This window comes from Trachypithecus francoisi, unplaced genomic scaffold, assembly GCF_009764315.1.
Source record: "Trachypithecus francoisi isolate TF-2019V2 unplaced genomic scaffold, Tfra_2.0 Lachesis_group10, whole genome shotgun sequence".
NCBI lineage: Eukaryota > Metazoa > Chordata > Mammalia > Primates > Cercopithecidae > Trachypithecus > Trachypithecus francoisi.
In genome coordinates, this window is record NW_022681455.1 from 76,750,964 (window position 1) to 76,767,540 (window position 16,577).

At 46.7% G+C, this 16,577-nt stretch overlaps 1 protein-coding gene and 1 non-coding gene across 8 annotated transcripts in view; both read right to left on the reverse strand.

Moving 5' to 3' along the window:
- POLR3E (RNA polymerase III subunit E) overlaps nt 1-3,942 on the reverse strand; it is a 37,870-nt gene extending 33,928 nt beyond the window's left edge. For 2 of the 7 annotated variants that reach the window (XM_033217767.1, XM_033217769.1), the window contains exons 1-2: nt 3,811-3,940; nt 2,367-2,462 (exon numbers count right to left, since the gene is read on the reverse strand). The gene's annotated coding sequence lies outside the window, so the exon portion shown is untranslated. Of the gene's footprint in view, nt 1-2,366; nt 2,465-3,810 lie in introns of those variants that run through there. The other 5 variants (XM_033217766.1, XM_033217765.1, XM_033217771.1 and 2 more) reach the window with 4 other exon arrangements.
- Nucleotides 3,943-4,124: 182 nt separating this feature from the next.
- TRNAL-AAG lies at nt 4,125-4,206 on the reverse strand. Its single transcript has one exon. It is a non-coding gene; the product is annotated as a tRNA-Leu (tRNA).
- Between the last annotated feature and the right edge of the window lie 12,371 nt (nt 4,207-16,577).

The following is a 16,577-nucleotide window of genomic DNA, read 5'->3' on the forward strand; positions in this document are numbered from 1 at the left end:
CTGCCTTCCCCATCCCTCAATTCCCTTCTCTGCTCTGGTTTTCTCCATAGCAAGTGTCTATCACCATGTGACAGTTTACAGCTCTGCATCTGTGCCCACCTCTATTGCCACTAAGCTGTAAGCTACGTGAAGGCAGAGATTTTGGTCTATTTTGTCCCTTGTGGTACCCCAAGTGCCTAGTACATAGCAGGCACTCAATACATGTTTATTGTCTAAATAAATGAACCATGGGAATGCTATTTAATGGGAAGCTACAGAAGGATTTCGGGCAGAGGAAGATATGGAGGGGGTAGAAAGAGAAAATTCAGGGAAACAGGCTATTGTAACAGTCCCAGAGACGGAGGATGGAATGAAAATCAGAAGTCGCATCTTGACAGTTTCAGGTGCATCTCGACTGTCTGCTGTGCAGACAGAGGGCAGCGTGGAGGGGAGAGCCCAAGGCCCGACCCCATCTGCACTGGCTGCCAAGCGCCACAGACATGTCAAGCTCCTGCCTTCTCTGCAGCTCGGCAGTGGACAACTGAGAGGCTGGGGCCTGCCAGGTGAGCAAGGGGACAGATCATAAGCATTGAGGGTGTGGCCTGGGAGCTTCCAAAGCCACAATCATTCTTTCTTGGCTATTGCTATGCTCTGTTGGCCTCTGCGTTGCCAGGGATCGGGGAGGCTAAGGTGCCCTGTCAGCTAGAGAGCTGAAGCTCCTCCCTCTGGATAGTACATCTGGGTTGATACAAAGAGTGTCACCTCCCTTCATCCTCCAGGCCAAGGTGATTCAACTCAGTGGCTTTCAAAGTTTTCAGCCTAAGATCCACCACAGTAAGAAATTCATCTCAGCCGGGCGCGGTGGCTCACACCTGTAACCCCAGCACTCTGGGAGGCTGAGGCAGGCGGATCACAAGGTCAGGAGATCAAGACTATCCTGGCTAACACAGTGAAACCCCATCTCTACTAAAAATACAAAACATTAGCCAGGTGTGGCAGCGGGCGCCTGTAGTCCCAGCTACTTTGGAGGCTGAGGCAGGAGAATGGCGTGAACCCGGGAGGCGGAGATTGCAGTGAGCCGAGATCGGGCCACTGCACTCCAGCCTGGGTGACAGAGCAAGGCTCCGTCTCGGAAGAAAAAACAACAAAAAACGAAATTCATCTCATATAAATAACTCAGAACATACATACAGTTGCATAACTGAAACAAGGTTTCACATAACTATAACTGTCTCTACTATATGTCAGGCAGTGATGTTTTCTACTTCATTCATTCAAAACAAAAAATGGTAGCTTCAATTCCACTAAATCGATTTTACTTCCCACTAATAAATCTCAATCCGCAATGTGAAAAGCACTCATCCATGTCTCCCTATGGCTACCTGCCTCCAAAGTCTCCCAGCAACAGTGAGTCCTTGGAAAGGCTGGCGTGGTGGCTCATGCGGGTAATCCCAACACTTTGGGAGGCTTAGGTGGAAGGACTGCCTGAGACCAGGAGTTCAAGACCAGCCTCAGCAACATAGTGAGACCACCCCCCACTCTGGTCTCTCTTTAAAAAAAAAAAAAAATTAGGCCAGCGTGGCCTGCAGTCCCAATGACTTGGGAAGCTGAGGCAGCAGGATTGGTTGAACCCAGGAGTTTGAGGCTACAGTGAGCTATGATCACACCACTGTGTTCCATCCTGGGTCACAGGGCGAGACTCTATCTCTATTGGGGCAGGGGAGCCAGGCACACTGGCTCACGCCTGTAATCCCAGCACTTTAGGAAGCTGAGGCAGGCAGATCACCTGAGGTCAGGAGTTCCAGAACAGCCTGGCCAATAAGGTGAAACCCTGTCTCCACTAAAAATACAAAAATCAGCCAGGTGTGGTGATGCACACCTGTAATCCCAGCTACTTGGGAGGCTGAGGCAGAAGAATCGTTTGAACCCAGGAGGCAGAGGTTGCAGTGAGCTGAGATCTTGCCACTGCACTCCAGCCTGGGTGACAGAGCAAGACTCCGTCTAAAAAATAAAAATAAAAATAAAAAAAATGTAAATCATTATTTCCCTGCCTAAAACCTGCCAACTGTCACTGTCACATAAAACAAAACCCAAACTCCTTTCCATGAGCCGCCTAAGGCCCTACATGATCTTGTCTCTGACTTCCCCTCACCATCCAGGCTGGTAGCCACTTGCTGGGCCTCCACCAAGTCAAGCCCCAGTCCACCCAAGGTCCTTTGCACATCATCAATTCCCCCACAGGGATTTCCAAGGTTGCTCCTTTTTATTGAATATCATCACCGCCTGCAAGAGAGGATAGGTTCCCTGGCCACCCTATTTTAAAAGCCTCCCCGAACTTCCTCCCAGGCACTACCACATCTCTATTTTCTTTCCTTAATGGGTCTCACCTTAATCTGGAACTACCTGGTCTATTTGCTCAGGTGTTGTCTTCTGCAATAGAATGTAAGCTCCATGAAGGCTTCTCAGTGCTTCAGTTTCCTCAACTATGAAATGAAGATTAAAAAAAAAAATCCACTGCTGGTTCTCTCAATACCTAGAACAGTGCATGGCACGAAGTTGACACTCAATATAGTACAAAGAATACTTTACATTTAAACTTCTCATTAGCCCTATTAATAGAGATTTATCATCTTCAATTTGGAAATGAGGAGACTGAGGTTCAGAGAGAAGTAACTCATCCGAGGTGGAATCAGGACAGAAACTAGGGTCTCGTTGATGTCAAAGATCCTTATTCTTATTCTTAACCACTACACTGCACAGATCTTCGATAAAAGGCAGTATGGTTAAGTGGGTAAGAGCCTGGACTTGAGAGGAAAACTATGCGGGTTCAAATCCCACCACAGCTGCTTCGCATCTGTTGACCTACTTGAGTTGTCTACGTTTGGTATTCTTCCCTATTTTCATCCCTAAAGTAAGGAAACTAAGTACTGACCTACAGACAGCTGATGGGAGGAATAAGGACGGTAATAAACGTAACCTATGGGAAGGTTCGTTATTACTTGACAACATGTTTTCTGCCAATGTAAGCGGGTAAAAACGCTGCAAGCAGGAGCGTCACCTAGTTTCTAATGAGCCATCACCACAACCCAATGAGGTAGGAATTTCTATTATCCCCATTTCACAGATGAGGAAACTGTTGAGATCGCTAAGATCTCTTCTTTTCGCCTCCAAGCCCAAGGAATTCTAAAGCTAATCCAAAGGAACGACCTTGTTTGTTTACTGACACCTCCTCGGACCGAATGGTCAGGGCCGTATCCGGAGCACAGAGTTGGCTCAGTAAACACTGAATGGTTGCCTGAATAAATGAATGAGGAATCCCAGCCTCGCCGGGCAGAAGCTAATCCGGTTCAGCTGCGAAGAGGGGGCTCCGGCAGACGCAGGTGCCCTCCCTGCCCATCAGGGCGGGCCGCCAACCCCGAGCCTCGCTGTCCAATGGGTTTCTGCTCCCTCGCGGGTGGTCAGGCCCCCTTCTCACGCCCACCACGCAGTCACTGCCGCGAGCAGCCACCACACCCGACGCCGAGGACAGGTGTTCCCTCCGTAGGATGCCCCCCAGGCCCGGGTGGGGCAGGTCGGCTGGACCCTGAGTCACCGCCGGCAGCGTCGGCCGCGGCCTCCCCAACTCCCAGGTATCGGGTCGGGGAAGTAGGAGTCCGGGGTCGGCCTGGAGCCGGCTGCCCCTCCTCCCGCCCGAGTCCCGAGAGGCCCCCAGCCCCTCGGCACGGCGCGGCGCGGGCCTCCCTTGGCCTACTCGGGAATCTAGCCCAGGCCCACGTCGTAAGTGAGGTCCGGCTCAAGCCCCAGCTCAGGCGCTGCCAAGATGGGACTCACCTCTCCGCAGGGGCCGAGCGCGGACGGCGGCAACCGCCCAGTTACCCGCGGGCTGCAGAGGCGGCGGCGGCCCGGCTCTTCTCTCAGGCGGCGGCCATGTTGCTGGTGGAGAAACTCCGGCGGACACGTGGGGGGAGCGGGCCGGCCCCAGCGCTTCCTCTTACCCACAATGCCCCGCCCCGGCGCACACGGCTCCGCCCCCTCCGCCGCGCCATTCATGCAGGCCGTGAGCCTCGCCCTGCAGCAGGGGGCGCTGATGGCACGAGCAAAACAGCCAGGCGTGTATGCAGCGGGGAACAAAAAGAAACCAACGCTGGCAGCGGTGGGATTCGAACCCACGCCCCCGAAGAGACTGGAGCCTTAATCCAGCGCCTTAGACCGCTCGGCCACGCTACCCCGCTGGCGTTAATGTTTGCCAGAATGCTACTTAATGCTTTTGCATTCGCATTTCTCTGGAACTCGCGAGGCGTTTTCGCTGAGGTTTTTTTGCTTAACGTGTATTCAAGCTGATCCCTATAGAATTATTTTAAAAAGCCATGTGTTGGAAAATAAACACTTGCTCCAGTTTTTAGACCCAGGTTTGTTCCGAATAGGTATTAGAGCAAAACCCATTTTTAGAAACGTACTCTGAGATGGATGGTTACCCTGGAGACCCCTGGTTAACCCACAAGTAATCCATACGACCCGGATTGGGTGTCTCCGGGAGAAGAAATCGATCTGATCAGAAACACGCACTAGGGGATCTGACAGCCAAACCCGGGGGCTGGTCTGGGCAGTTGTCTCTGAGAAATTATGTGTTTAAATTTTTACTTACACAAATAACACACGAATTATTGTAAAATATTTAAACTTTGCAGATAAGGTACAAATGCTCTTTGACTCTTGACTCGCATCCTAGGCCCCTCCGCAGAGGTAAGTAACCATTATTATCAGTTTAATATGTACTATGGTTTGAATGTGTCCCCCAAATTTCATGTGTTGGAAATTTAATCCCCAATGTGGCAGTATTGTGTGTTGGGCCCTTTAAGAGGTGATTAGATCATGAGGGTGGAGCCCTCATGAATGGATTAATCTATTCATGGATTCATGGATTCATGGGTTAATGGATTAATAGGTTATCTTGGGAGGGGGACTGATGGCTTTATAAGTGGGAGCTTTATAAGTGCTAGACCTGAGCTAACAAGTGAACAGCTCAGCACCCCCTCCATATGATGGCTTGTACTGCCTGGGGACTCTGCAGGGGTCCCCCACCAGCAAGAAGGCCCTCACCAGATGTACACTCTTGCCCTTGGACTTATCAGCCTCCAGAACTGTAATAAATAACTTCCTTTTCTTTACAGATTACCCAGTTTCAAGTATTCTGTTATAAGCAACAGAAAATGGTCTAAAACACTATATATCGTTCTAGATCTTTTGCCGTGAATTTATTTGTTTATATCTATGTGGATATATAGAGATATATCCATAGAAGATAGCTTTGTTTTTATTGTGTATGGATTTTAACACAAATATTGTCACATTATTCATATAGATCTGCAATTGGCTGTTATTTTTCACCAGACTGTATTTTAAAATACCTATCCATGTGGATATGCACAGATAATAAAAACGAAAATGTACAAAAATTACAAAGAAAAAAATCATCATCCATAGTGCCATCACCTGGCATTAAATTAATGACTATTATTATTGTGGCTTTTTTTTCCTTTTGTTTTTTCTTTTCTCTCGCTCTCTTTTTTTTTTTTTTTTGACATGGAGTCTCGCTCTTGTCCAGGCTGGAGTGCAGTGCTGTGGTCTCCCTCACGGCATCCTCCGCCTTCTGGCTTCAAGCGTCTCTACTAAAAATACAAATTTAGCCTGGCGTGGTGGGACGTGCCCGTAATCCCAGCTACTCGGGAGGCTGAGGCAGGAGAATCGCTTGAACCTGGGAAGCAGAGGTTGCGGTGAGCCGAGATTCCGCCACCGCACTCTAGCCTGGGCGACAGTGTGAAACTCCGTCTCAAAAATAAATAAAGAAAAATACATCACACTATTACAAATAGAAATTATTAGACGGTTACAAATAAAAATAAGGTCCCCTCCCAAATATTCTCCCCTGTCTATAACTGTCATGAATTTGATGCGTATCTTTCCAATAATTTCTTACATTTTTACATATAAAATTTATGAATAACATATAAAATGGTTATCTGTATGTTTTTCATTTATGTAAATGGTAGCACATTGTACTGATATCTAAAACTTGCTTTTCTCATTTCAACAGTATTATTATTATTATTATTATTATTTTAAGAGAGTCTTGCTCTGTTACCCAGGTTAGAGTACAGTGGCACAATCATAGCTTACTGTAGCCTAGACCTCCTGGGCTCAAGTCATTCTCCCACCTCAGCTTCCCAAGTAGCTGAGATTACAGGCATGAGCCACTGTGCCAGGCCCAACATTGTGTTTTTGAGGTCTGTTATGATGCTTGTAGATCTAATTCATTCATTCCATGCCATGAACAACTTTTAAGTTGTTACTAAATTTTTGTCATTACACACAATATGGCAGGAAGTACCCTTGCATATGGCTCCTTGTCTTGTGTATGGACATTTCTCTAGGGTATACACTAGAAATGAAATTGCTAGACTATAGTTATACTTTCCCTAGTATTATATTATAATAATATTAATAATAGGCTGGTCTCGGTGGCTCACTCCTGTAATCTTAGCACTTTGGGAGACTGAGGTGGCAGGATCGCTCGACACCAGAAGTTCAAGACCCGCCTAAGCAACATTGAGAAACCTTGTCTCTACCAAAAAACAAAAGAAAAGAAATTAGCGGGGCACGGTGGCGTATGCCTGTAGTCTCAGCTACTTGGGAGGCCAAGGTCAGAAGATCCCTTGAGCCAGGGAGGTCAACGCTGCAGTGAGCCGAGATTCAGGCACTGCACTCTAGCCTGGGTGAGAGAGGAGACCCTCTCTATATAGATATAGATATGCATATATTTTTCCATTTTGCCAAAGTATATGATTTTTATTGACTTTTTTTTTTCTATTTCTTCTCATGTTTTCTATTTCTTCCTAAGTCAATTTTGGCAAGTTGTCATTTTCTGGGAAAACAAAGCCCATTACTTGATTTTTCACATTTATTGGTGTAAGAAATCTCAACTCTCCCTCATATCTGAAGTTTTGTCCTCTATCATTCTCTATCATTTCTCTTTCCCTCTGTCATTTATATGGGTTACTTTCTCCATTATTCTGTTCAACACAGGGAGTGCAGTCAATGCTTAAGGCGACTGAATGGGGGAATTAGGCAGGAACTCTGCTAATGCTGGTGATGCTTTAGACACATCAAAAACTATATAAATCACACTTTTTAAGTAGAATTCTCATTTTGCATTCACTGGTATTAGACTTTTCAGGGCTACGATTCAAGTTTCTGGCTAATATCCAGTTGGTACACACCCCTAACATTTGGACATTTTATATCTTCCTTTTCAATCCTCCTTAGCCTGGCATTTCCCCCTCTCCATCCACCTTTTTTTTTTTTTTTTTTTAGAGAGAGAGACAGGGTCTTACTCTGTTGCCCAGGCTGGAGGGCAGTGATATGATCACAGCTCACTGCAGCCTTGACATCCTGGGCTCAAGTGATCCTCCCATCTCAGCATCACAAGTAGCTGGGACTAGAGGCAGGGGCCACCACACTGGGCTAACTTTTGTATTTTTTGAAGAGACCGGGTCTTGCTATGCTGCTTAGGCTGGTCTCAAGCTATCCTCCTGCCTCAGCCTCCCAAAGTGCTAAAATTACAGGAGTGAGCCACCACACCTGGCCATTTGTCTACCTTTTACATATGTAATGATATGCAGAGATTTTCTTGTGCTAGTAGAGTTTGTTGCTCTTCAAGACATTAAACAACAACAACAACAACAACAAAAAAAACAAGCAGCCATGATTGAAGACACAGGCTAGGCATTGTGGGGAGTTCAAAGCTGATTGAGGAATAACCCCTTGAAGTCAATAGGAGTGTTTGTCATGGTATTTTAGTACCAGGAAGGACTTTGTTTGTGAGTTGGGTACTGGATTTTCCAAAAGGAAATATCCTCACAGTCAAGGATAATTGCTAGCATCTTTGCCCAGTCTGATTTTTCTAGAAACTGCCTGTCCAGTCAGAGAATGGGTCCCTGGCAGCCACCTTTGCGCTGCACGCCCCACCCCCACAGCCATGGTTAGTGGGTTCTACGTTCTTTGGTGGACATAGGATTCAAATTCTCTCTTGAAAATGTGACCTGAGACTCAGTGAGTCACTGATTTGTTTTTCTTGTTTGTTTGTTTTTTTGTTTTGTTTTTTGAAACAGAGTCTGGATCCATTGCCTAGGCTGGAGTGCAGTGGCGTGATCTCGGCTCACTGCAACCTCCGCCTCCCAGGTGCAAGCAATTATCCTGCCTCAGCCTCCCAAGTAGTTGGGATTACAGATGCATGCTACCATGCCGGGCTAATTTTTTTGTGTTTTTATTAGAGATGGGGCTTCACCATGTTGGGCAGGCTGGTTTCGAACTCCTGACCTCAAGTGATCTGCGTGCCTCGGCTTCCCAAAGTGTTAGGATTACAGGCATGAGGCCCCTCGCCTGGACTGATTTGTTAATTTGACCGTGTTGCGTTGGAATTAGTCTCTGAGGCTGGCTAAAACTAGGAAGAAAGGGGGATTTCGCATGGCTATATTCTGTGAGGTGAGTTGGAGAGGTAGACAAAAGCCAGTGCATAGAAAAAGAGGGAATGAGAGAGTGAGAAGAGCAGATTCAGGGAAATCCTGATGGTTTTCTGACTTCCAGCTCCAGACGCTTTCCAAGGCCCAGTGGGTTGTCCACTCTTGGAGGCATCCCTTTATCATTGTAATAAATTCCCTTTCTCTGCTAAAGCCCAGTGCTACTTGGTAGCTGTCAGCTGTAAACAATAACCCCCTCCCCCTTGCATGGCAAAGGCTCAAATGAAGCTGTGTGTGTGTGTGTGTGTGTGTCTTTGTGTGTGTTTTATTTTTTTTTATTTTATTTTTATTTTTTGAGACAGAGTCTCACTCTGTGGCCCAGTCTGGAGTGCAGTGGCGCGATCTTGGCTCACTGCAAGCTCCGCCTCCGGGGTTCACACCATTCTTCTGCCTCAGTCTCCCCAGTAGCTGGGACTACAGGCGCCCGCCACCACGACCGGCTAATTTTTTTTTTTTTTTTTTTTTTTTTTTTTTTTTTTGAGACGGAGTCTGGCTCTGCCGCCCAGGCTGGAGTGCAGTGGCCGGATCTCAGCTCACTGCAAGCTCCGCCTCCCGGGTTCACGCCATTGTCCTGCCTCAGCCTCCCGAGTAGCTGGGACTATAGGCGCCCGCCACCTCGCCCGGCTAATTTTTTTGTATTTTTTAGTAGAGATGGGTTTTCACCGTGTTAGCCAGGATGGTCTCGATCTCCTGGCCTTGTGATCGGCCCGCCTCAGCCTCCCAAAGTACTGGGATTACAGGCATAAGCCACTGCGCCCAGCCAGGAATTTTTTTTTTTTTTTTTTTTTGGCAAGTTCTTGCTCTGTTGCCCAGGCTGGAGTGCAGTGGCACAATCATTGCTCACTGCAGCCTTGACCTCCTGTGCTAAAGCGATCCTCCTATCTTAGCCTCCTTAGTAGCTGGGACTGCAGGAACGTGACACCATGCCTGGCTAGTTAAAAACTTTTTTTTTCACAGAGACAGGGATCTCGCTATATCGCCAGGGCTGATCTTGAACTCCTAAGGCCGAGACATTTCTGCTAGAACATTCTGGAGCAATTCAAGTCTCTTCCTACAAACACATACTGAGTAGGATGCTTAGTTAACAGGGAGCCTGCAGGGAAACAGCTGATCCTGGAAGGCACAGCACCCTTTTGAGAGTTTCTTACAGTCCAGCAGCCCCTTACACAGTTTTCTCATGACAATCAGACATGAAATCAATCAGCAAGAGATGCGGAATGTTGCATCAGAACCCCTGGACCTACAGGGTCTCAGCAGCGGGATGCAGGACAAGGGAGGGATATGCTGAAACTCCGACTATTCTTTGTGTGCCTGTCCCTATATCATAAACACTAGGCTGTGGACAGCGGAAGTGGGTGTGGGGTCTCAGTCCTGGATCCCCTCCATTCTTTTCTCCCTTGCTCCCCTAAAAGGAAAATGCTCCCAAATCTGGCCTGAGACCAAATCTTTCTGTAAGAACCTCCTTCTGGAGAGAAACTAGCATTCCTGATAAATGCTCAAGCATTGAGCATTTTTCTTTTGAAATTTAAGAGCATTGAGATTTGCACTGGGAAACTAGCGTTCTACTCAGTTGACGGTCATTTGTCAGGCAAAAGTGCAATGACCTTTAACGGAACATTCTTTTCTGTTTTGTCTAACAATGATTAATCATTCTCTCTCCTATAAAATGTCTCTATCAAGATAGAGGTCAGAAGAGGGGCCAACATTTTTCGGGGTGGGGAGAGGGTGTATTGCCTGGGAGGGAGTCCAGGGGGGCTTCTGTAGTCCTGCAAAGATTCTAATATCTTGAACTGGGTTGTTAAGACACAGATGTGTACAAATGTAAAAATTCATCAACCTGTATACTTAAGAGTGTGCAGTTTAATTTACTTAGGTATACTATAATAAAAAATAAATTTTTAGAAAATGTCCCTACCAAGTATGAATCTTTGAATGCCCAGTGGGTTTATACTTGCAGCCAGACTGTAATTTTTTTTTTTTTTTTTTTTAAGAGATAGGCTTTCACTATGTTGACCAGGCTGGTCTTGAACTCCCGGCCTCAAGCAATTCTCCCATCTTGGCCTCCCAAAGTGCCAGGGTTACAGGTGTGAGCCACCATGCTTGGCCAAGACTGTAATAACATTTTGACGTATGCTGTAACAAAATCATCAGAAAAGTTTTCTTTGTTCACTTCTTTTTTTTTTTGAAATGGAGTCTCGTTCTGTCACCCAGGCTGGGGTGCAGTGGCGTGATCTCGGCTCACTGCAACCTCTGCCTCCTGGGCTCAAGTGATTCTCCTGCCTCAGCCTGGCTAATTTTTATATTTTTAGTAGAGATGGTGTTTCACCATGTTGGTCAGGCTGGGCTTGAACTCCTGACCTCAAGTGATCTGCCCACCTCAGTCTCCAAAGTGCTGGGATTACAGGCGTGAGCCACTGTGCAGGCCTCCTCATGCCAATTTCTCAGCCTTGCAAGGCTTGTTCAGCAATGAAAATTGGGTCGTTTCTCAGATTTCCCTACTGCTGATCTAGGATCCAGACTTCTTAGGTCTGTTAATTCAATTACAGTCTACCTACTTTCCAGCACCCAAAACCTGATGTTGAATCCTCTTTCTCTTCATCCTCACAGGCTTATATGATTAAAAAAAAAAAAAAAATCCACTTCCTGTCATTGCACTGGAGATTTAGGAACAAGTGGACCTAAATATGTACGTTCAACCTACCATGCATAGTTACGCTAATATTTAAAATTTAAAAAAAATTAGCTTAAAACCAAAAGATCAACTGGTAACCAAGATTTTCTTAAACTTGGGATTAAATAAGCACTTTAGGCTGGGCATGGTGGCTCACACCTATAATTCCAGCACTTTGGAAGGCCGAGGTGAGTGGATCACCTGAGGCCAGGAGTTGGAGACCAGCCTGGCCAACATGGCGAAACCCTGTCTCTACTAAAAATACAGAAATTAGCCAGGCATGGTGGTGCAAGCCTGTACTGTCATGCCAGCTACTAGGGAGGTTGAGGCGGGAGAATCACTTGAACGCGGGAGGCGGAGTTTGCAGTGAGCTGAGATCGCACCACTGCACTCCAGCCTGGGTGACAGAGTGAGACCCTGTCTTAAAATAAATAAATAAAAATAAAAAAGCACTTTACCATGTATTATCTTCTCTGAAGCTTACAACTCTGTAATGGTAAAAATTATTCTTTAGGCCGGGCACGGTGGCTCACGCCTGCAATTCCAGCAGTTTGGGAGGCCAAAGCAGGTGCATTGCTTGAGCCCAGGAGTTTGAGACCTGCCTGGGCATGATGGCAAAACCCTGTCTCTACTGAAAGAAAACAAAAACAAACCAAAAAACGCCCCCTAAAAAATTCACCGGGTGTGGTCGTGCTCACCTGTAGTACCAGCTACTCGTGAGGAGTCTAAGGTGGGAGGATCACGTGAACCTGGGAAGCAGAGGTTGCAGTGAGCGGAGATCTTGCCACTGCACTCTAGCCTGAGCAACAGAGCAAGACTCTGTCTGAAAGATAAACAGAAAAACTCTATGTTTTATAGATGAGCAAATGAAGAAATGAGAGGTTCTAATACTTTCTCTAAAGCAAACTGACAGCAGACGAGCCAAATCTGGAAGGCTTTTAAAAGTTATTAGAATTTATTACAAACGTTAAAGAACAGAAGGCCTTGCATTAAAAAAAAAAAAAAGTTTTCATCAGCTCTTGAAACACTGGAAAATGGGACAACGTTGAGCCCACGCTTCCCACAGTGGCAATCATTTGAAGCTGAATCATGGCTGCCGCTTTCAGATGGCATATGAGCCTTCCGGTCGACCCCTGCCCGCAGCAGCTACTTTTTTGTTTTGTTTTGTTTTTTGTTTTGAGATGTAGTCTCGCTCAGTCGCCCAGGCTGGAGTGCAGTGGCACGATCTCAGCTCACACCTCCCAGGTTCACGCCATTCTCCTGCCTCAGCCTCCCGAGTTAGCTGGGACTACAGGCGCCCGCCACCACGCCCGGGGTTTTTTTTTTTTTTTTTTTTTTTTGAGATGGAGTTTCGCTCTTGTTGCCCAGGCTGGAGTGCAATGGCATGATCTCAGCTTAGTGCAACCTCCATTTCCCAGATTTAAGCGATTCTCCTGTCTCAGCCTCCTGAGCAGATGGGACTACAGGTGTGCGCCACCTTGCCCGGCCAATTTTTGTGTTTTTAGTAGAGACAGGGTTTCATCATGTTGGCCTGGCTGGTCTCGAACTCCCGACCTCAGGTGATCCCGCCCGCCTCGCCTCCTAAACTGCTGGGATTACAGGCGTGAGCTGCCGCGCCCGGCTATTTATTTATTTATTTAAATTATTGTTATTGTTAACTAGGAGACATTTGAATCTGAGACAGGAAAGAAAACACTTTTATTTGTAAAGAGAAAATGGAACTTAGTACATATGCCAAAATAAATCTGTAACACGGGCCACTTCTCTGGGCCCCCATCTTGAGTAGGTTAAAGGGTTGCCTTAGAGACTGGAAACACAATTAAGAGGCACAAATCCACACGGAGAATATGCATATTTTGTCTCCTTTCCCCCCAAAACAAGTTGCATATACTTGTGTAAACACTGGTTGATTTGTAAAACATGTCTAGTACTGCAGACAAAATGTGCTGAGATGAAAGGAAATAAAGCCACGAAAACAGGGCCAGGGACAATGGCTCACGCCTGTAATCCTAACGCTTTGGGAAGCTGAGGTGGGAGGATCACTTGAGGCCAAGGAGTTCAAGACCAGCCTGGGCAACATAGTGAGACCCCGTCTCTGCAAAAAATAATTTAAAAAAATAGCCAGGCGTGGCTTGGCACGGTGGCTCACGCCTGTAATCCCAGCACTTCCGGAGGCTGAGGCAGGTGGATCACCTAAGGTCAGGAGTTCGAGACCAGCCTGGCCAACATGGTGAAATCCCATCTCTACTAAAACTACAAACATTAGCTGGTCGTGATGACGGGTGCCTGTAGTCCCAGCCATTCGGGAGGCTGAAGACAGGGAGAATCGCTTGAACCTGGGAGGCGGCGGTTGCAGTGAGCCGAGACGTGCCATTGCACTCCAACATGGGTGACACAGCGAGACTCCAATTCAAAAAGAAAAAAATTAGCCAGGTGTGATGGTACACACCTATAGTTTTAGCTGCTTGAGAGGCTGAGGCAGGAGGATCACTGAAGCCCAGGAGGTTGAGCCTACGAGTTATGATCATGCCACTGCACTCCAGTCTGAGTAACAAAGTGAGACCTTGTGTCTTAAAAAAACAAGCCACACAGGCCGGGCGCGGTGGCTCAAGCCTGTAATCCCAGCACTTTGGGAGGCCGAGACTGGTGGATCACGAGGTCAGGAGATCGAGACCATCCTGGAATACACGGTGAAACCCCGTCTCTACTAAAAAAAAAAAAAATACAAAAAACTAGCCGGGCGAGATGGCGGGCGCCTGTAGTCCCAGCTACTCGGGAGGCTGAGGCAGGAGAATGGTGGGAACCCGGGAGGCGGAGCTTGCAGTGAGCCGAGATCGCCCACTGCACTCCAGCCTGGGCTACAGAGCGAGACTCCGTCTCAAAAACAAACAAACAAACAAAAACAAAAAAAAACAAAAAAAAACCAAGCCACTAAAATAGCAACAAGAGCAGTTTACTTGGCTTGGAGGTCAAAGTTGCATTTGATGATAAATTCCCAGAGTGCCTTTGGTCAGCGGGAGAAGAGATATTCAAGAACACTGGGGTATGGGAGTTTTATTCTCTTCTTTCTTACACCCATAAAGCCATCTGTCCATTCATTCATTTTTTTTCTCTTGCCTATAGCAAAACTGAAAGGGCCTTTAAACTCCAGTTTAACTTTAAATTTTATTCCCAAGATCCTCTAAATAGCAGCAGCTCTCAAATCCCAGCTCCAGCTTAGTGCCTTGCTAGCAGTGATACCGTGAAAAAAAAAAAAAAATCTAGCTGGCAGAACCTTGGTTTCTCCATTTGTGAAATGAAAGTACTGGATGATAATCCTGGCTCTGCCAATTTCCTGGACTTTCACCTGCTTCTTGCAGTTGAAGATGGTCTCGATATCATCCCAGTTGGGGTGGAATGTCCTGGGTTTTGGGTTGTTTTTTGGCATGTCCAGCATTTGTGGAAAAAGAAGATGCCCTAACTATCTTCAGAAGGCACAAAACTAGGTTTTTGTTTTTGTTTTTGTTTTTGTTTTTTTGACGGAGTCTTACTCTGTCGCCCAGTCTGGTGCAGTGGCACAATCTCAGCTCACTGCAAACTGCCTTCTGGGTTCAAGCAATTCTCCTGCCTCAGCCTCCCAAGTAGCTGGGACTACAGGTGTGTACCACCACACCTGGCTTTTTTGTTGTTGTATTTTTAGTAGAGATGAGGTTTCACCATGTTGGCCAGGATGGTCTCAAACTCCTGAACTCAGGTGATCCACCTGCCTCAGCCTCCCAAAGTGCTGGAATTACAGGCATGAGCCACTGCACCCGGCCCAAACTAGGTTTTGAGGGTGGAATAAGTTCTTCTAGCTGAGAAGGATCTCAATCTCTTGCAAGTTACTTTTTCACTTTTTTTTTTTTTTTTTTTTTTTTTTTGAGACGGAGTCTCGCTCTGTCACCCAGGCTGGAGTGCAATGGCCGGATCTCAGCTCACTGTGCAAGCTCCCCCTCCCGGGTTTACGCCATTCTCCTGCCTCAGCCTCCCGAGTAGCTGGGACTACAGGCGCCTGCCACCTCGCCCGGCTAGTTTTTTGTATTTTTTAGTAGAGACAGGGTTTCACCATGTTAGCCAGGATGGTCTCAATCTCCTGACCTTGTGATCCGCCCGTCTCAGCCTCCCAGTGCTGGGATTACAGGCTTGAGCCACCGTGCCCGGACACTTTTTCACTCTTAAGGGCCCTTAAAGAAGCATTTGCCTAGCTCTACATCCAGGCCATCTCCGCCTTCCGGAAGAGCAACAGACCAGCAACTGGCATTAAGGTCACGTGGGTGGGTGGGACATAGAATTGCGGGGGTGACCCAGAAGAGCAACAGACCAGCAACTGGCATTAAGGTCACGTGGGTGGGGCATAGAATTGCGGGGGTGACGGTTCCAGCCAATCCAGACAATGAATCATTGTTTGGAGAAACCAGAGCCTCAAAGGGTGAGTGCACTGACTAGCGCTGGCTCTCCATCTGTTGACACGTTTGTTGAGTGCCTACTCTATGCCAAAGCACTGTGTTTTGGCGCCCTCGGGAGCACAAAATTGAGATAGATCCTGCCCTCAGGGCTTATGTAGCTCTCAGTCAAGGGTTAGAGCAAGGGTTGACAAACGACAGCCCCAGAGGGCCACCTGTTCGTGTAAATAAAGTTTTATTGGAACACCAGCCACACTCATTCGTGTTCACATAGTGTCTGTGGCAGCTTTTACATTACAACAGCAAGGTTGAGCATTTGCAGCAGAGGTCATATGGCCTGCAAAGCCTAAAATCTTCACTTTCTACCCCTTTACAAAAAAGTTTGCCAATTCCTGCTAGAGAAGAGATGACATATGACAAAGAATTTAAACGAGTGATCAGGGAACACAAATTATTTACATAATAAAATTTCAGAGAGATAGGGGGCTGGCTGAATTTAAAAAGCATGAATTATATGAGGCTTGATTACTGTGAAGAGATAAGTCACCTTAAAGTTACTTACATTTAACATACAATTTATATGCACTGGTTTAAAACACGTGCACACACACACACAAAATGTAACACAAGCCAACTACTGATCTGGTACAGATGACAGAAGGGTGATCAGTTCCAACTTCAAAAGGAAAACTGGCTATGATGAGTCCATACTGAAAAAGTCACTGTCATTTATGGGTGGTAAAGGGATTTTTTTTCAAGAGTAATTTTACCTGCTTGATTGTTCATTTGAGGGTACACACTGAACTTTGGAACTACCGCTTGCATGGGTTCATGCCTCCAAAACAGCCAACACTGAAGTGTTGGCTGGGCACAGTGGCTCCTGCCTGTAACCCCAGCACTTTGGAAGGCTGAGGTGGGAGGCTCATTTAA